At 35.9% G+C, this 21,691-nt stretch overlaps 1 protein-coding gene and 1 long non-coding RNA gene across 5 annotated transcripts in view; one reads left to right on the top strand and one right to left on the bottom strand.

Annotated features, from left to right (window-relative positions):
- Window positions 1-150: 150 nt before the first annotated feature.
- Window positions 151-21,691, bottom strand: part of TMEM144 (transmembrane protein 144) — a 72,912-nt gene continuing 51,371 nt past the window's right edge. For 2 of the 4 annotated variants that reach the window (XR_013351106.1, XR_013351115.1), the window contains 3 exons: window positions 9,390-9,464; window positions 5,559-5,766; window positions 151-1,995 (listed from right to left, as the gene is read on the bottom strand). The gene's annotated coding sequence lies outside the window, so the exon portion shown is untranslated. The remainder of the gene's footprint in view (window positions 1,996-5,558; window positions 5,767-9,389; window positions 9,465-21,691) is intronic. The other 2 variants (XR_013351107.1, XR_013351108.1) reach the window with 2 other exon arrangements.
- On the top strand, window positions 333-6,654 carry LOC144282618 (uncharacterized). Its single transcript, XR_013351120.1, has 2 exons — window positions 333-662; window positions 5,723-6,654. It is a non-coding gene; the product is annotated as an uncharacterized LOC144282618 (long non-coding RNA).

The raw sequence follows: 21,691 nt of genomic DNA, 5'->3' as shown, positions 1-21,691 counted from the left end.
GTAAGCAAAAGCCCTTCTCTTAAATATACTTGATTAGGTCAACGAGAATCATAACAAGCAGTTAATGTCACAGCACGTTAGTTTACACGATAATGCTTTCATTTGCATTATTTCCCTTGTTCCTCCAAATAATCGAGTGCCAGGCAGGGCTGATATTTAAAATTTTTATTTTATATTGTGAAAACTGAGTTTCACATAGTCAGAAATGGTTCTCAGACCCTCTAAAAAGTCCTGGATGAAGAATCTGTCACAGGGAAGTCAGAAAAAAACCAAACCAAACAACAACAACAACAAAAAACCCCCTTGAGTTCTGACAGGCACATTATCTTTTCTTCTGTTGTGACTTTAACATGCATCTGACACTACTTCATTATTGTAGCTGTTGTTACTTTTTGCTTTGTCCCTTGCAACCTGGTTAAACCAATTTGGGGTTTGGCCTTTTTTGTGAACTCATTTTCGTTCTAATGACCACTGATACCACCTTGTGTTCCAGGCTCCCAGCTTAAGCATTCATTCTCTGCTTCTTTGTGTGACCAGCCTCTGGAACGTTGCCATCCCCACTTCTGTGCTCTTCGGCAGTCTGGCAAATAGCGGGTCTTCATAATAGATAAAGAAACCGAGGCTTGGAGAAGTTAATTAAATTATCCAGTATCACACTACTAGTAGGTGGCAGATTGGGATTTTAACCCTTGCCTCTCTGACATCAAGCTGTACGTTCTTCCTATTAGCTATTGCTGAAAATTATTATGTCCAAAGTCTTGAACATGACTCTCTGCACGATGCTTCACCTTAATTCTAATGTAAATTCTAATACAAAGCTGCGCTGCCACAGTTCAAGCAAAACCTCGACTCTAACTTGTCCACACCTAAGAGATTAGTAGGGTTTAGTAAATTGTTGAAGCAGCATTCTAAATCTGATCCAAGGGTCATCTGCATTTTCATTGGTTGTCCTTCATCAGATAGTTGTTCCATCAAGTGGAAGCTGGGACATCATCACAGCATGGACGATTTTAAAGTTCCGCCTAGCACAGCTGTTTGCATAGGATACGGCATAGGCACAGGCAGTCCTGCTATACTGAAGGAACATGTGATGACAGTGAAACAAGTTGTTTGGAAATCAATTATATTAATTTCGTCTGACACTTTAATCTTTTTTTTTCAAATCTTTTAAAATTTTAAAATGTTAGCAGTACCAATTTCGGAATTATATATCAAAGAAAAGTAGACATCCCTTCAAATAATTTTTTCACTCAAAGAAGTTTGATCTCCAGTTGAAAACTTTGATTCCCTTTGTGATTGGCTTCCTGTTGAGTCAACTGAAGGTAGATTAATTTTGTGCTTTGGAAAGTTACAGATTAAAAGAGTCAGTTGATACATTATTCTAATCACTAAACACACATTTCACATGATAAAGGACATAACCTTAATAAAACAATCCCCTGAGAGCAAGACTTTTAAATGATTAACAAATACAACTTTCATAAATCTTGAAGAGCAAAATTCCTGAGCAGGACAAATAACACCAAGCACTGCTTCTATTTGGCTCACCCTGTGGAAGTTAAACAAGGCCATTCTTTGGCCAAACTGGGAAGTCTTTTAGATTTGTATTCAGTGAAGACAAATACTTGAGTAAATGATTTGATAGCCAGTTCAATTCATGTATGGGTTGACTGACTTTCTTGTAGTGAGTTTTTCATTCACAAACAATTCTTGTTTTTAGCCAGGGATTTGACGGTAAGCCTGTTAACTCTAAGTTGTGAAATAAAAGGTTTACCTCTTATTAGAGGCATTTCAGGCAATAGTATAATTGATTTCATTAAGTACAATACATACTCTGTACCCCTAGTGATCATATATGAGCAGCCAATATTAGGGAGTGGATGCGTTAAAAGCATGGATTTTGAAGCCAGACTAGCTGAGCTGCACCCTGGCTCTGGCACTTATCAGCTCTAGGTTCCTAGGCAAGTCAAACTCCTTGTGCCTCAGTTGTTTAACCTGTGAAGTGGAGAAAAATTGATAGTAGCTATATTACAGGCTAATTGTTAGAATACGTGTTAATATGTGAAAGCATTTGGGATACAGACTGGTACATGGTAAATATGGTAAGATGAATATGCAAGGGTAGCATGGCAACTTTAATTGAAAAACCCACAGGCACATGCAGCCCAATGTTTATAGCAGCACTACCGACAATAGCCAAATTATGGAAAGAGCCCAAATGTCCATTGACTGATGAGTGAATATGGAAGAGGTAGTATATAAGTATAATGGAATATTATTCGACCATCAAAAAGAATGAAATCTTTCCATTTGCAACAATGTGGATGGAAATAGAGAGCATACTGCTAAATGAAATAAGGTAGCCGGAAAGACCATTATCGTATCATTTCACTCATTTGTGTAATTTAAAAAAACAAAACTGATGAACATAGCAGAAGAGAAGGACAAATAAAATAGGATAAAAACAGAAAGGGAGATGAACCATAAGAGGCTCTTAACTATAGGAAACAAACTGAGAGTGGCTGGAGGGGGTGGGGTGGGGGGATGGGCTAAATGGGTGATGGGTATTAAGGACGGCACTTGATGGGATGAGCCCTGGATATTATGTGTGGGTGATGAATCACTGGATTCTACTCCTGAAACCCATGCTGCACTATATGTTAATTAACTTGAATTTAAATAATAAAAAAAGAAAAACCCATAGAAATGCATCGAGTATCTAAATTACAGATACTGAGCTTGCCTCACACTGTGCACTTTGCCTCTTGATCTTGTGTTTTCCCTTCTTGCTTATGGATTTAGTAGGTCAAGTATGAAGCCTAGGCCGACCCATTCCCTGAGCTGTGATGTCAAGTATGATAACCATTAGCCACATGTGGCTATTAAAATTAAAATGTATATTAATTGAAATAAAATAAACTTGAAAAATTCAGTTCCATAGTCACACTAACCACATTTCAAGGGCTCGATAGTCACATGTGGGTAGTGGCTACCATTCTGGACAGTGCGGACACAGAACATTTCTAACTCTGCAGAAATCTATTGGATAGCGCTGATAGTTTGCTAGTGCATAACCTTTCTTGTTCCATTCTAACATGTATCTAATATAAACAGCTTCTAATTTACAAATGAGATGTATTCTGAGAATTCATTTACAAATTGATGCGGACTTTGAATAAGACTCCCTATGGACCAATTACATTAAGATTACAGCAACAGAAAGCATATGAAGAGGCAAATGGTTAACCAACGTAAGAAAATGTTCAAGCTTATTAGAAATGGAAACAGCAGTAATGAGCTTAGTTTCGATTATCTGACTGGAAAAAAATAATGGTCAGGTACTATGCTGGTAAGTGTGCTATGAGGCAAAGGCATGTTGAGTATATATTTTTGGTAAAACCTATCTTTAAAATAATTTGGCAATACATATTAAAAAGTCTTAAAATTGTTTATACTCTTTGGCCCTGTAATTCTGGATTTAATATTTCTTATATTAAAGTTTTCTTATATTTAATATAAGAAAATAGAGATGCTTACAAGATTCAGTACAAAGGTGCTCATTATAGCATTAATTATAGTAGTAATTGGAAACAACTAGTCGGGTGAGGTTAGCTCAGTTGTGACTTCGACATGTTGGAACACTATATGTTCATTAAAATGTTTTTGTAGCATTTTGACAATGTAGGACATATTCACGTAGAAAAAAATGAGAAAATGATAATGTATAGTATGATTAAATAATGAAAATATCTCTGGGAAGCGCTTGAAAATTAACTAAAATATCAACAGTGGTAATCTAAGTTTTATAGGAGGGTGTGTAATTTCTTTTTTGCACTGTATATTTTCAAGTTGTCTACAGTGTGCATGTGTTCCTTCTTTCAGAAAAAATAATACAAGAGTACATTAAAACTAGTGAAAATTATTGGCAGCGAACCTATAGTACTACAAATACAACTAGTCAAATGAAAATAGTCAATAACCATTGGACACATCATCTGTACTTTGTCCTGTGTGAGATGCTTAGGTTAAGAAATAGAACTGAATAATGAATAAAATTAATGAAGCATGAATACTTAATCTGATTAGGGTTTTCTTTTTTCTTTTTAATTTAAAGATTATTTATTTCCTCATTCATGAGAGACACACAGAAAGAGAGGCAGAGACACAGGCAGAGGGAGAAGCAGGCTTCCTGCAGGAAGCCCGAGGCAGGACTCCATCCCAGGACCCTGGGATGACGCCCTGAGCCGAAGGCAGATGCTCAACTGCTGAGCCACCCAGGTATCTCTGATTAAGGTTTTCACATGAGATACAGACATATCCTGCTAGGTTATGCTGTGGAAACAAACGCGCTTCAAATCATAGTAACAACAAAGATTTCCGTTCATGTTACATGACCCTTTTAGGCTACCTATAGCTGTGATCCATGTCCTTTTCACTGGAGGACCAAGGATGAAGAAGCAGCCCCCATATGGAACACTGCTGATCCTCCTGGCATGGGGAAGACAGAGAAGGTGGAAGCATGAACGGCCTTAAAGCTTCTGCTATGATAGAGCTTCACTCCATTTACATTTCATTGTCCAGTGCAAGTCACACAGCTAAACTTCATGTCAGTGGGATAGGAAGTACAGTATTTCTACAGGAGAGGCTAGAGTGGAAGTGACTAGATACTTCGATGCTTTCATAGATCCACACCCACTCAGATGTGGGGATTTTAATTCTATAGATAAGGCTCAAGAAGCTGTATTTTAAACAGTGCTCTTTAAAATTTTGATGAGTCCAGTGATGAAACTCATCTTGCGGAATAAATAAATTAGAATACACAAAAATTTATTATTAGAATCTATGGCAATCATAGGATAAAAGTAGAAGCTTTTAGGTCCTGATTTGCTAAGGCTAATTAGTTGGTGCAATGTAATAAAAAACTCCCCCCTGCCCTTTATTCTCCAAAGCATCCTGATTTGTGTGATTAAATAATATGGCCACCCTAAGAATAGGTTATTATTATTATTATTATTATTATTATTTATTTATTTTATTTATTTATTTGAGAGGGAGAGAGAACACAAGCAGGAAGGAAAGGCAGAGGGAGAGGGGACCCCCACCCCCCCACCCCCACCAGTGAGCAGGGAGCCCGATGCAGGGCTTGATCCCAGCACCCTGGGATCATAACCTGAGCCGAAGGCAGACATTTAACTGACTGAGCCACCCAAGTGCCCCAAGAATAGGTCATTCTTTACTGAAACAGGGGAAGATATATACAGTTTCTCCTTCTCTCTTTCACATTTGCTTAGCTCAGTATATTCAGTCTTTCCCTAAGCCAATCATATCAACAATATTTCTTTGGTGCCAATGGATGGTATTTCAGAGAAATTCTAGCCATGATCTCCCCTTACAATTTACTGACACGCTATTTCTAGAAGTCTTCAGAGATAGCTTACATGTCCTCAAAAAGACAGTTTTCTTTGCCCTTTTAATTGTTGTGGTCAATTGTATTACCAAGAAAATAATTTCTGCCTCTCCTTCCTGAACCACTTTCTACCAGGCATTTCTCTACTCACCTGTCTCTGCTGAATGAATATACTTTTTACCCTGTTGATACCAGAGTTGGCTGGGACACTGGCATTGACCGGGAAAAGGTGAATGTGAGTGGAAATAATGGCATCACTTCGGAAGTTTTGAACACCATCACATGGTTCTGCTTTCTCCCTTTTCTTTCTTCCAGGAGAACAGAAGTTTCCAGATAGAGCTGCTTCTTCAGCCTTCATCCTGGAATGAAGAGGATGTAGAACACCAGATCTCAGAGCAAGACAGAGACCCTGCTGAATAAGCCACTGTGGTTCTGGGATTGTTTGGCGATGCAGCATAACTTAGTCTAAACATAATGATAAGATTTTCAGAGCTTTCCATTTCCTTTTTCTATTAGAGCTCTCTCTTATGGTCAGTCTCTGATGTCATGAAGCAACATATGGTTCTGAAGAGCCATTGATATGTTGGATTAGCAGATGCTACCTCATTGGACATAGGTATAAGGATACCAAAATGTCTTGCCTCATATCTTCTGGGTCAGAGATGCTGCTGTTGTAAAAGCTGAGCTGTAGTGGATACATGCTATTTTTATTTGATGTGCCTCTTCCTTCCTTTGTGAGGTGGTCTTTTGAGAGAGTGAGTCTTTTTTTTTTCTCTTTGATCATGTTCTATTGGGGGTGCCATTCACAGATTTCTCCCTCCTCACATAGGAGTTAACAGTCCACTCATTCATGGTATATTCCATTCCCCCAGTCTAGTGATTGCTCCAAGGGTAAGCAGGTGACTGAAATTCTCTTTCGGGACTCTGTAGTTTCTAGCTGACATAGAAAGCGCTTTTCTTAAGAGATGTTGGAGCTAGAATGGTAGCTAGCTGGAGCTTTTTGTGAATTCACACTATCATGTGGAGATAGCTTATATAAGAATAAGGAAAGAAAAGGCAAGCAAGGACATGTAGGGCTGAAAGAGAGTCATAGAACAGTTATGGGAGCGGAGGGAGAAAGGAACAAGGTGGCAGGAGGGAGAGAGACTGCCCACCAATTCTGAACTGAGTCATGCCTGAATACCATCATATTTACTCTCTCCCTATTTATATAAACAAATAAATAAATTCTATTTATTTCAGGTTAATTTGTGCTACATGTTCCTCCCTTGAAATCCAAAGAGAGTTAACCAACACATAAGCTGTGCTAGGTGAAGCCATGCAGAAGTTATCCTGTGGCTTCTACCAAAATCCTTTATTAGGAAGACTGAGAAATAGAGTGAGGGTAGGGAAAGCTGGAAATGCCTCTGTTGGGGCCTCTTCTTTGCTGCAGAAGGGCAAGGAAACATGCAGAGGTGTCCTCTTTATTTTGTTTGATCTAGACTCTTAATTCAGAGAAGCAGGCTGCTGATCAAAGTTGGAAGAACAGGGATTAATAACCAGGTGAACAGCTATGAGCTACGTGCTATCTCTTTGAGCCATGTCCATCTATTGCTGGGGGCATCTTCTTCCTCTGAATAGGAAACCACAGAAGATGAAAGGAGCTAACCCACTGGGACAGGAACACAATAGACCTAAAAAATTCTGAAAGTGATTGCTGGAATAAAAGCTATAATTTACTACCCCAGCCCCTCCCCTACAATATCTTTGAGCAAATTGCATATCTAAATATAACAACCTCACTGAAAACATGATATTTAGAAAGATCTAAGACATGACTTTTCGTTAGATACTACAAAATAGCAGAAAAGAAATGTGGGAAGTAAATGACAAATGAAGAATACACGTAAGTAAAATGATTTTTCCAGCATGCAAGAGAATTAGACAATTCTTGGTTTCTATGTGTCACTTCCCAGTAAAATGAACTAATATCTTTGAAGAAAGGATTGATAAAGGTTTGGGTGGGTGAAGTAGAAGGTGAGTTTATGTATCAGAAAGCTAAGAAGTGCACAAAGACTGACAGGGAGGCACTGAGAGGCCCTCCCTGCTGGCCCACTTTGAGGAGCTGAAGTATGAAGAACAATGACATTTACAACAGATTTTGACACATTGAACAACAACAACAATGAGTTTCCAAGTCCATAGAAAAAGAGAGAAGGGAGGGAGCAGGAAAAGTTTATTTTCACAGAAGAATATTGTGTAAAAAATATACAAGATCACCTTTTTGTAATTACTGATATAATTTGTTCAGACCAGGGATCATCACGGATGTGGTAGCCAATAGGGGAAGGTTAGTTGGGGAACAGGATATTAACAAAGCCTCAAAGTATTTCTTAATAATATTTCAATCTGGTAGGAAACACCTAATCAAATCATCAAACTCAGCATCTCTCTTGATATGATACATATACCGTATTAACTATTGTATACAGATAAAAATATCTAAATTGAAGCTATTCACAAGGAAATGATCTGACAAATCAAGATTATAGGCTATTTTATAAGACAACAGGCCTAGATTCTTCAATAAAAAAGTCAGTATCATTAAAGATAAAAACAGCTAGGACAGGTATAAATAGAAAGGCTGTAAAGAAACATGGTAACTAAATTCAATGTGTAAGTCTTGAATGGACTTGGATCAAAAAAGTGATAGGAAGCTATAAAGGACATTATTTAAAAAAATCAGGGTAATTTAAATATAGACTAAGTGTCAAGTAGCTATTGCTGTGCAACAAATTCAAATTCAATGGTTTAAATAATTACTTATTGTTTCTCAGGGTTCTGTGTATTCTCTTCTGTTGATAATGTTAGCACTGCCCATGCAGCTGGAGGGAACCACAGGGTGGCTGGAATCCTCTCTTCATAGGCCCTTGTCTTTCAGGAATAAATAAATAAAAATCTTAAAAAAAAAAGAGAGAACTGGACCATCTTTCTCGGTGGCACCAGTGACCTTCCATAAAGACAGGCCCTAGTTAGTTAGCATTTGGGTATCTAGTCTCTGCTTGCAGTGGGTCTTTGGTTGGCGTCTTAGAGGTTCACAATGGCCCTTAATGTATCAACCACAGATGTCATATTAGATAATATTTCTGGATCAATGTTAAGCTTTTTGGCTGTGTTAATAATATTGTGATCATGTGTTAATAATATTGTGATCATGAAGCACAATATTCTAGTCTTCAACCATAAAGGCAGGGGTCATTAAAATAATGTGGCAGGATTTGTTTCATGGGTGGAATTTACCTTCAGGAACTCTAGGGAGGGAGGAGAGAGAGACAGGAAGAGAGAGAGAGAGCAAGTAAAGGAAGCAATATGCTAACAATTATTAGAGTTAGGTTAGGGGTGTACAGGTGTTTCTATTACTATTCTTTCAGATTTTCAAATCTGGGTTTGTTGCACAAATTTCCCTATGTTTGACGCTTTATTAAATAAGACTTGGTAGAATTTGAAAAAGCCCTGGCAAGCTTGTGAAGAGCAAGTCTATACCTTGAAAAAACCCTGGCAAGCTTGTGAAGAGCAAGTCTATACCTTTTCTACCTCTCAGATTCTGGATTCAGTAGGCCTGGGATCTGCCTGTGTGACAAGAACCAAGGTGACTCTCTTGGTCTCTGGTTCACACTTTTAGAGACACTACACCACACCAGAAAGGTGAAGAGGGGCCCATACACTTTATAATTAAACAGAGGGCCAGAAAATACAGATTGTACAGAAAAAGATGGGAAGAGGGAAGTTATGAAAAATGAAAAGGTAGCAAAATAAGATGGAAGAAGTGAAACTAAGCAGGGTTTATAAGAATAACTATACATAGGATAAACTCATTGGTTAGATTAAAAGACTCAATGGATCAAAAAGCAAAACTCATCTATATGCTGCTCATAAGCAACTCAGCTAAAGTCAAAAAATACATTTAAAAGGCACAGTGGAGCTTTATAAAGATAAATTTTACCTTCTGTAATGAAGATCTAACTGGAATAAATTTTTCTGAACTAAGTAGTATAACATCAGAATTCAAGAAGCAAACCTACAAGAAATAGAAAAGGAAATGAATAGAAACATTAACTGACAGATTAAATTTTAAAAATAAATATTTGGCTTAAAGGATGTGAAAAAGACAATAAATAAAGCTGATTTGACTTGTATATGCAGAATCTAAACACCTGAGAATAGTTAGGATATCTTATTTTTAAGCTTCCATGAAATATTTATAGAAATTGACCCTATCTTAGTGCACAAAAACTGCTTCAATAAGTTTTAATAAATAAAAAGAATATGGATTACATTAATTTTGTGAATAATAAAAATGATAAAGATAAAAATTCAAAAACTTTAACCACCTGGAAATTTTAAAGATGTATTTATTTATTTTGGAGAGAGAGAGAGAGAGAGAGAGAGAGATTGAGCATGGGGGAAGAGCAGAGGGAGAGAGAGAGAGAGAGAGAGAAAATCTCAAGCAGACTCCCCCCTAAGCACAGAGCCAGATCCAGGGCTCGACTTCACTGGGTCTGATCTCATGACCTGTGCCGAAAAGTCAAGACTCAGGTGCTTAACTGAGTAAGCCTTTGAAGCCCTAAAAAATTCTGAAAGTGATTTTGCCCCTAACTACATGGAAATGTTAAAATGCTATCTTAATTATTCTTGTGCAAAACAGAATATTTTAACCAATAGTGCAGAATGTCTAGAAAATGAAGATAAAAACTGTGTATTGAAATTTAGGTGACTTGTCTATATTTATAGCTATATTTATAGAAAACTTAATATATATAAATACTTATACTTTACTATGAGATAGAATAAAATATTGAATTAAACATGTGACTCAGATTAAAATACAGAGGATTTAAAAAAAGAGATTTTATTTATTTACTCATGAGAGACACAGAGAGAGAGAGAGAGAGAGAGAGAGAGGCAGAGACACAGGCAGAGGGAGAAGCAGGCTCCATGTAGGGAGACCCTTGTGGGGACTCCATCCCGGACTCCAGGATCACGCCCTGGGCTGAAGGCAGACTTTCAATCGCTGAGCCACCCAGGTGTCCCAATACAGAGGATTAAAATGATTAAAACAGAAATATAAAAGGTAAATAACAGAATTGATAAATAAAACTAAGAGCTATTTTTTCTTCAAGAACTGGTATTTTAAACCAATAATAATAAAATAAAAACCATGCAGCAACACAATCAAAGTACTAAAAAATTTGAAAGATGTCAATTGTCCCTGAATTAAATTTATAGATTTAGATGCTATTCAATCAAAATGCCAACAGATGGGGGCCCCTGGGTGGTTGGTTAAATGACTGACTCTTGATTTTGGCTCAGGTCATGATCTCAGCGTTGTGAGATGGATCCCACGTCTGGCTCCATGCTCAGTGTGGAGACTTTTAGATTCTCTCTCCTTCTGCCCTTCCTCCTTCTAAAACAAAACAAAACAAAATGAAAAAACCCAACAGATGTATTGTTGCTGCTGTGTTTGTTTGATTGGAACATGATAGGGTTATTCTAAATTTATCTTGAAATGTAAACATATAAGAATAACCAGAAATAACCTGAAATGGAAGAGGAATAACAGTGAGTAAGCTTAACAACTTTAAGCCATATTATTAAGACAGTAAGTACAACTCTTTGATCCTAGCACAGAAAATGATTACAAGATTCAGAGATTGACTCAAGTGCCTATAGGAATTTGGCATACATAAAAACATTACAGAACTTTGAAGAAAAGTAGAATTATTCAACAAATAGTGCTGAAAAAAGTTATGAGGTTTTGGGGAAAATAGTATAGGTAAATCTTCACCCCTTGCTCTAAAATTAACTCCATATGATTTAACATTTTAAAAATAAGACATGATAATAAAAGTGTTAGAAAAAAAATCATAGAGATTTAAAAGAATTATTTTGGGAGTGTGACCAAAATCTGTTAAATGGGAACACTTGATACGTTTTACCTTGTAAGAATTAAATGTATGGGTGGTAATCATCAACAAAACCAAAATAAAAAATAAACTAGGAAAAGTATTTACCAAAAAACATATACCACAGGCGAACAGATTAATTTCCTTAACATAACAAAAGGATCCTACAAGTTATCCTTTTAAATCCCCAGATTTCCTAGAAAAAATTGTCAAGAGATATAAATATGAAGAAAGGTCACAAGAAAGGCAATATAAGGAGTCGATATACGTAGAAAGAATTGATCAATTCAGCTCACAAACTAATATACACCTACACATCCTAGATGTTTAGATGCCGTTTTTAATCAACTCACATTGGTTAATAATTAAGAAACTGATAAAAATCATTTTGGCAGTGTAGAGAGAAATGTGTTAACAGGGTTAAAATACAGTTACAACTTCCGTAGAGTATTGTGGCAATATCTATCAAAATTTAAAATGTGTATCTATCTTGTGATACAATAATTAATTCTACTAGAAATAAGCCTCATAAACATATACACAGAAACGCACAAAATATACATGCAAAGATATTACTGGTAGCATTTTATTTACTTTTTAAATAACAAATTAAAAAAACAATATACTTTTGTTTTTTCATTGCTTTAAAATAAACTTGTTTTATTGGGAAACCAATTTAAACAAAATCTATGTCCATTTTAGTGAGAATGTAGATGGGCATCATAAATTCTGTGAAGAAACAACAAATTCTTGTTCTATAAAGAACTTTCTTTTAGGGTAAAGTCCAACCAATATGAATAACAATTTATGTTGATGCGCTTCTCTCCCTCTTTCCCTTCTTTCTTTCTCCCACAAATAAACTGCATAAGAATGGGTCATAAGAAAAGCCCTGTTGGATTCTGAGAGATTTTTCTGAAAAGTTTGCCTGAATCAATAGTAAGTCAAACAGCTGGGGATGCAGAACTCAGTAAAACCACACAAAAACTCAGAGGAATTACGTTTTTCTTCCTTTGATTTATGATTTTGGAACATCTTTTCAGGAGGATAAGTCAATCCCACAAAGCATTGAAGTTAAGAAATAATTAGGCATTTTGAATTTTTGCAACAGCCACAGAAAAGAGATCCACATTTACATAAAATAGCGCAGCATGTAGAAAGAGCCTGGTTTTTGCAGAAAATCCCTCCTACATGAAAGCGTTCAATTCCAAATTGCCTTCCTTCCAGTTGCTCCCCCACCCCCCACATAAAATGCACAAAAATCTATTGGAATATATATTGTGAGATTTAGATTTTTTATATATTTTCCTGCCACTTATTTAAGAAATCTGTCACATTCCTGTATTAAAGTTTATGGTTTTATTACCAGGACAACACATATAAGTGATTTTGAATTTCAGACCTGAGGTCCTCAATAAGAAGTATCCTGATCAAGATGATAAAAGTGAAGAGACAGGATTTGAAAGGACTTTTGTTGTGTAAATGAGAAATGAAGAAGGTTCTGGAAAGTATCTCAGCTTCTGATTTGAGTATTTTAGACATGTCCAACTTTCCTATCTTCATGGAATTTGCTTCTTGGTAATTTTCCATGAAGCATTTCAGAGCTGGGAAAAAGAGGATTGTTGGGTACCCGACCTTTCATCAGACATTTACCTTAGTAAAACATCATTCTGTACCCAGGAAACAGGAACTGAGGACACACCTTCCTTTAGCCAGTCCACCCAGTGATGGTAAGAAGCCATAGGAATCCATATTCAGAATCCATCCAATTACAGAAAATGATTACTTAATAGCCTATTGGGAAAACATTTCCGCCTCTGGGTTGCAAAAAGGTCTTCAAAAATAGCAGGGCAAATAGTCCCAGGTCTTTGTGACCTAAAATGTCTAATGAAGCTGAAGAAGAATTATTAGAGCATCTTAGAGAAAACTGAAGCCGTTCAGCCTAATGATTTAGTAATGATGTCTCTGTCATTAGGTCAGAGAATAATGTGGCTTCTAGCTCAGTATTTTTTCAACCACATTCACCACTGCTAGGAGCACCGGCTTTGAGAATTGTCCTATGCCCTTAGTATTCTCAGGCAACACGCTCTTCTGTTTACATAACTCTAAAAATGGATTTATTTTGTGATGTGTTCCACTTCTAGGAAATTAAATGATAAAGACTAAATAATAAAGTCAAAAAGTAATAAAAACCCAAGACTGCAAAACAGATTACCACACCAAGAATTCAACTGAGATGTGTGGAGTGTAAGGTAGAAAATAGTCTTCTTAGTCCAGATTTAAAAAATCCATAAATGGCGAAGTACAGTCATTTCAGAAGAGAGAAGCAGAAGTTGGGGAGGAGAGAAAGGAAGCCCAAATTAAAAAAAAAAAGAAAAAAAGAAAAAAGTTTACATTTTATTTTTTTTTTTAAAACATAAAGACTATTACGATTAAACCTGCACTGGCCTCTGGTGGTCAAACTTGAAAATGTATTTTTACAGATGAATTAAATGATAATTATTTAATACACATTAATAACTAAAGGTGAGGCAACCAGATGCTTTACTTTGAGTGAATAATTCCTTTTAATCAACTCACTTGACTACAACATTTCTCCTTATTATACATGGCTTCTCTTTGGAGAGGTCATCATTGTTCCAAACTTTAACTGTGATGCAGGAGCTAGAAGTAGAGGTTGTGTTGGATGACACCACTTATATACTTTGGACTAAGGTATTGGTGTGTGTTACAATTTATATAGAAATAACAGAAAAGAATATTTTCCTGGATTTCTTAGGCTACTTCATTTGAGAGAAGTAGACTATGACTTATTTAATGCCTTATTTTATCATGCACATTAAAATGAAAGTTTTAGGAACACAAACACATATATGATTGTCAGAGAATATCAGGATATAGAATCTTAACCCAGCAACCAAACACAGTGCTTTTTGGTTACTCTATGTGAACGTTAGACATATCTTAGGGTATTGATCCTTAAGCAAGAAAAAACAAAAACAAAAACAAAACCCAAAAAAGGTTGTATAATTCATTACAGCTTTAAGAAATATAAGATTTTTAACTCCAAGATTATTTGGAATATTAATTTTTCTATCTAGAGAAAATTAAAGCCCACATTTTCTTGGCTGTTTAGTTTTAATATCAGCTTGAATAATTTCATGTGGAAGCCAACAAAATTTTTTACTAATGTATTCCTTGAACCTCAAAAAAATCCCCCCAAAACAGCCTCCAAAATGTATAATTTTATTTGACTTCTATTTTTATTCTAGTCATAAGACATTCTTGTAACTAAGAAAGATGACAGAAACTGTTTTGCTTTCATTCTTTCTGATAATTAGAGGATTTCAAATGATTTCCTGTTAAACTTTGTAAGTTTTAATCTACTATATTAATTGGATGTGAGCTCTTATTAAAAGACAGTTACATAGTGAAATTATAAATGGTCTTGAATTTTAATACCTTAATTTTTCTCAAATAAACTTCTTTTAATATAAAACCTAAATATGTGATAGGAGATATTTTAGCACCAAACGAGGCCTTTAGGAGTTAGCTTAGTTTAATTCATTCAATAAACATGCATTGTGTACCTATTTTTTAAAAATTATTATGTTGGCTACAATACAGTGAGGGTAAACTACAAAGGTAAATCAGAAATGGATCTTGAGATTAAGATACTTCTGGCTTTGCGGAGAGACAAGAAGGACTTAAGGAAAGTTAGACTGTAGAGTAGAAGATGAAGACATGCATTGTTTCAAAGAAATGACCCAAAGTGCACTTAAGCTGAAATAAAAACTCCTATTGAGGAGATGGACAGATGGTAAAATAGAAAGAGGAGCATTTTTTAAAAAAAGGAATACATGCAAACCCAGAAGTAAACATTAATATTCTAATAGATCAAAGGATTATGGTACAAAATGTCAATTCATTAAAGAGAAAACTTCAACAGAAAAATGTTAAAACAAGTAATAAAAGAAAGACAAATGAAGTAAATGACAGGCTATTTTTTGTTTACTACATATTAACTGAAAAGTGTTTTTAAATTTTTATTAGAGAAAATTTAAAACATACACGAACGTGTAAATGATAACATAACGCATCTCCAAGTACCCATCAACCACTTTCTGCAACTATGAACGAATGTCCAACTTTGTTATTAAAAGCCCCACCCACTTAACCCCACTCCTATATCATTCTGTAACAAATCCCAGGCCTCATTTGATTTCATCCATAAGTAATTCAGTTGGAATTTCTAAAAAAAGAGGACACTTCTAAAAAGCAACCCAAATACCATTATCCAACCTAAACATACTTCAAGATAACTTAGTTTTCCAATCGCTTTATTATTGAAATAAGGATTGAAATAAGGTCCTGATGTTGCTTTTGGTTGTTCACATGTCTATGAAGTTATTTTAAATCTATAGACCTTTCTCTCATTCTCTCAATATACACCTCCACGCACGTGTATATATGAGCCAGGCACGTGTATATATGAGCAGCTAAATACATATTATATAGATGTATAGAAATACATATGTACACACACACACACACACACACACGTATTTGTTGAAGGAATCAAATCATTTGTCCCATACGGTTTCCCACACTTGGTATTTTGCTCATTTGATGTCTTTAACATCTCTGTGGTGTTTCTAACATCTTCCATTTCCCCCTATTTTGTGTATATTGGTAATTATAGGGTGTTAGACACTTTAGGATTGACGCTCCATTAGGTGGTTTTGGAGAGGGCTTAAGGAAATGGGGCTTTGCTCTGGATTGGATGTTGTCAGAAAGTGAGTAATTCTATGACTGGGTGTCTTTATAAATCTTATCTAGGAGGAGGGAAGACTAGAGAGAGGCCAAAGCTGTCACTGGTAAAGCAGTCAGTCACTCATCTCAGCCAGATGGGATATTTTGTGGCTCAGATGATATTTATGTTTTGTCTGGGCTCGGATATGGTTGTGGGTTTTTCTTTTGATCTTTCTTGGTCACAAGGTGGCCTTGTGGGATGTTGAGGTTCTGTGAAGTTGTTTCGTTCAACAGAACCCCAAGGCCTAACTGAGAGTACTGGGCCAGGTCCTGGATATTAGGACCACTTTTCTCAACGTTTACTCACCAGTTCATCTCCTCAGTATATGCCTGAGAAAGAAATGCATGCATATCTCCACAGAAAGTCTAGAGCAGGAGTGTTCGTAGTCTCTGAACAGAAGAATGATAAATTGTGGCGTATTCATAAAACACAATGGAACACTACTCATTAACGAGACAAACTGTTGATACATATAACAAAACATTTGAGTCTCAAAAACATGATGCAGAGAGAAAATAAGCAAACACCAGGGAAACATATTGTATGGGTCCATTATATCCATTGCATGATTCCATTATATATGAGCAAAATTTATAATGATGGAGGCACAGTGGTCACCTAGAAGAGTGTGTGCGGGGTGTGGGGTGGGTAGAAGGTAGAGGCCTGGGAATTGACTGCAAAGAGTCATGAGGGAAATTTCTTGGGTCTAGGTAGAAGCAAGACTTTATAACTTGATTTGTGTGATGGCAGGTCAAATGTTTAACTTTGTAAAAATTCATCAGAGTGAGCATTTGTTGTACATAAATTGTGCTTCAATAAAGTAAATATCATATTAAAGTATAATTTTTCTATTTGTTGGGCTATTACTGGGCTATTACTGTCTCTTCACCTTTTTTTTTTTTTTTTTTTTTTTTTTTTTAGAGATTTTGTTTATTCATGACTGATACACAGAGAGAGGCAGGGACTTAGGCAGAGGGAGAAGCAGGCTCCCTTTGGGGGAACCTGACTTGAGACTTGATCCCAGGACCTGGGGATCATGACCTGAGCCAAAGGCAGATGCTCAACCACTGAGCCACCCAGGTGCTCCTCTTCAACTCTTCTTATCCATGTTCTTTCAACATGCAAATTTCATAAATTGACTTAATGAGACTAATCCTCAAATTTCCCCCAAACCTCTTTGTCTTACTATATAATATTTTGAGCCAAATATATTGTTTTTGAACACAGTCTTAACATGTTTCTTACCCTCAAATTTATGGAATTTTATCAATAATAAAACATTTTATGTATTTTTAAAATTTATCATGAATGGACTGACCACTAATCTCATAGTGCTGGGCCCAGTCAAGTAAATGACAATTTGTTTTATTTATTTGTCTTTCAAGAGTTATATGTTGTGTTTCAATTGAGAGATACATTATGTATGTGGAGAGAATATATTGAGCTTCCTTCTTTAGACTGTGCATGATTTTTTAAAAAAGTTCTAACAATATATTTTAGTAGGCTCCTTACCGCCCACCTCCCCCAACACCTTTGATTTGACTAGAGCTTATTTTGACTTCAATATAAATGAGTAAAACCCAGGTATGAGCCAGAGGAAAACTTCCCAAGAATTCCATGTTCTTTTGTGTGTTTATAAAAAAGTGTTTTTACTATAGTCTCAGACATGTTCTAAAGCAATCACCACAGACTAGTAATACCAAGCAGCGTATTTAGGAGTTTAAACTCAAATTCTTTTTATGGTTGAAGAGCTAACTACTGCAAAATGGTTTACCTACGTGTGATGGTTAATTTTATGTGTCAACTTGACTGGGCCACAGGGTGTCCAGATACTTGGTTAAACATTATTCCTGGTGTGTGTGTGAGAGTGTTTCGGGAACTGATTAATATCTGAATTGGTGGATTGACTAAAACCAATTGCCCTCACCCATGTCAGAGGCCTCATCCAATTCATTAAAGGCTGAGTAAGAGGGAATTCACTGTCAGCCTGACATCTTTGAGCTGGAATGTTGGTTTTCTCCTGCCTTGGAGGATTGGACTCAGAGGAGAACTTGGAGCATTGGCTCTCCTGGTTCCCAGGCCTTCAAACTCAGGAATTTACACCATCAATGCTTCTCCTTCTCAGATTTTTGACTCAGACTATATCATGAGCTATCCCAGGACTCCAGATTGCTAACTGCAGATTTTGAGATTTCTCAACCTCCAAAATCTGTGAGCCAATTATTTATATAAAGGTTACTCTAACATCAGTGTAAACAAGTGACAAGTAAGTCATAGCACACATGTTAAAATTCTCTGTTCAATTTTATTTTTCCTCAGGATGCTTAGAAAGATAGGAATTGATTGATTGATTGTCTTAATACTTTGTACTGAACCCTAATACAGATATTGTCAGAAAAAATCTGGGAACTGGGTCAATTACAGAATCAATGGGTGTCACGTACAGCACTACTGTCATTCACAGGAATTGACAAATGAAGAAGAAAAAGCTTTGCAGGTATGAACATTAAAAGAAACTAGAAAAAATATTTGTTGTTGCTGTTATTTTTTTCATTTCAATATATGCTTGCTTTTGTATGTTCAAACATTATAGAAGTATGAGGAACTTAAAAGTTTTGGAGTGTTTGGCTGGCTCAGTTGGTAGAGCATGTGACTCGATCTCAAGGTCGTGAGTTCAAGCCCCAAATTGGGTGTGGGACTTACTTAAAAAAATATATTAAAAGTTTCTTATTAAAAGTCTCATTTAAAAAAATACAACCAATTTTATGTGTTGATTTCGTATCCTGCAACTTTACTGAGTTAGTTTATAAGCTCTAACAGGCTTTGTTTTTTTTTGTTGTTGGAACCTTTAGGATTTTCTACTTAAAAGGTCAAATCTGCAAACGGAAATCATTTTACTTCTTCCTTTATAATCTGAGTGCCCTTTAATTCTTTGTATTTCCTAATTTCTCTACTACTTCCAGTACTATACTGAATAGCTGGGAAAAGGGGGCATTTTATCTTGTTCATGATCTTAAGAGGAAAGCTTTCAGTCTCACCGTTGAGTATGATGTTAGCTGTGGGTTTTTCATATATAGCCTTTACTTTATTGAGGAAGTTCCTTCTATTCTCTGTTTATATTTACTATGAAAGGCCAATTTTTGTTTATTAGACTTTGTTTTATTTTTTAAAGATTTTATTTTTTAAAGTAATCTCCACACCTAGCATGAGGCTAGAACTTATAACCCTAAAATGAAGAGTCACATATTCTACCAACTGAGCCAGCCAGGCATCCCTAAAGCTTTTATTTTATTATTTATTTTATTTTATTTATTTATTTTATTTTTTATTTTTTTCTAAAGGTTTTATTTTTTCAGGCAAAAGGTAAAATTATTTTTTTCTTTTAAAATTTTATTTAAATTCAATTGATTAACATACAACATATTATTGGTTTCAGAGTTAGAGATCAGTGATTCATCAGTCTTATATAAACCCAGTGCTCATTACATTTTAGACTTTACAATATGTAATTTTTCTGCTTCATCATCCAGTTATCCAATGCCCCCACCCAACTTCCCCTCCAATGACCCTCAGTTTGTTTCCTATAAGAATCTCTCCTTATGGTTTGCTTCCCTCTCTGATTTCATCTTGTTTTATTTTTTTCTCTCTTCCCCTATGATCCTCTGTTTCTTAAATTACATAGTATGAATGAGTTCATGCAATAATTGTCTTTCTCTGATTGACTTATTTCACTTAGCACACTATCCTCTAGTTCCATCCACGTCATTGCAAATGGAAAGACTTCATTGTTTTTGATGGTTGAGTAATATTCCATTGTATATACATATCCCACATCATCTTTATCCATTCATCTGTTGATGGACATCTGGGCTTTTTCCGTAGTTTGGCTATTGTGGACATTGCTGCTGTAAACATTGGGGTGCAAGTGCCCCTTTGGATCACAACATTTGTATCTTTAGGATAAATACCCAATAGTGCAATTGCTGGGTTGCAGGGTAGCTCTATTTTCAACTTTTTAAAAAATTTCCATGCTGTTTTGCAGAGTGGCTGCACCAATTTATATTCCTACCAACAGTGTAAAGGAGTTCCGTTTTCTCCACGGTCTTTGCCAACACCTGTCATTTCCTGACTTGTTCATTTTAGCCATTCTGACTGGTATGAGGTGATCTCAAATAAATAAAATCGTGAATGAAAGTGGAGAGATAACAATCAACACCAAAGAAATACAAATAATGATAGGAACATATTTTGAGCAACTATATGCCAACAAACTGGGCAATCTGGAAGAGGTGGATGTATTCCTAGATACATATAAACTATCAAAACCGAAATAGGAAGAAATGGAAAATCTGAACAGACCCCTAACCAGCAAGGAAATTGAAACAGTAATCAAAAACCTCCCAACAAACAAGAGTCCAGGGCCGGACGGCTTCCCAGGGGAATTCTACCGAACATTTAAAGAATTAAAACCTAATTCTTCTGAAGCAGTTTCAAAAAATAGAAATGGAAGGAAAACTTCCACACTCTTTCTATGAGGCCAGCATTACCTCAATTCCCAAATCAGACAAAGACGCCACCAAAAAGGAGAATTAAAGATAGGAGTTTAACTGTTGTCCAGAGAGAGTCTGTCTTCAATAAAAAAACGAGATGCATTACCAATAAGGACTTCAGTAGCTAAAAAACAACTGAGTTAGCTCTGATGTCCTTTGTTTGCTAGAAGAATCTTCCTGTTAGTATCAAGAAACTTAAAAAAATTCCTACTCCTTTATCTAATTCCTGCCAAACCTTTTCTGTAGAGAGGTGTGCCTAATATGCTTTCTACAACATTCCAGGTCATCTGGTTCATTTATTTCTTAAAAACAAACAAACAAAAATCACTTGACTTATTCTATTTCATTTTAAACAGGAAGAGAGGTATGCCCCATCCTGTACTATCTAAAGATGAAATATTAAATTGTCAAGACAAAAAGCTACTTTTGAGACCTTCACAACATGTAATTTTTCTTACTCTATGTTTGCTTTGCAACTGAGCCAACACTTTTATCTGAGTAGTATTGGCAGTATTAAAGGTTATGGGTTCCATTCATGCGTCTTATTTTGTATGTTTGTTGGATTAATTTCCTAGGGGTGGGACAATAAATTACCACAAACTTGATGGCTTAAAACAATGGAAATATATTTCTTCACAGTCAGTGGCTAAAAGCCTGTCAAGGTTGGTTCCTTCTAGGGGATCTGAAGGAGAATCCCCTTCCATGCCTGTTTCCTAGCTTCTAGTGGCTTTCCACAATCCTTGGTATTCCTTGGCTTATAGTTACATTACACCAATCTCTGCCTTCATCTTCATGTGGCCTTCTTCTCTTTCAATCAAATATCTCTTTCCTTTTTCTTATAAGGATACTAGTCATTGGATTTTGAGTCCCTCCTAAATCCAAGATGATCACATTTTAAGATCCATAATTTAATTGCATCTGCAAGGACCCTATTTCCAAATAAGGTCATACTCATAGGTACTGGAAGTTAGGACCTAGATAT

Source organism: Canis aureus, chromosome 13 (genome assembly GCF_053574225.1).
Source record: "Canis aureus isolate CA01 chromosome 13, VMU_Caureus_v.1.0, whole genome shotgun sequence".
Lineage (NCBI taxonomy): Eukaryota > Metazoa > Chordata > Mammalia > Carnivora > Canidae > Canis > Canis aureus.
This window is presented reverse-complemented; position numbering and strand designations above follow the sequence as displayed.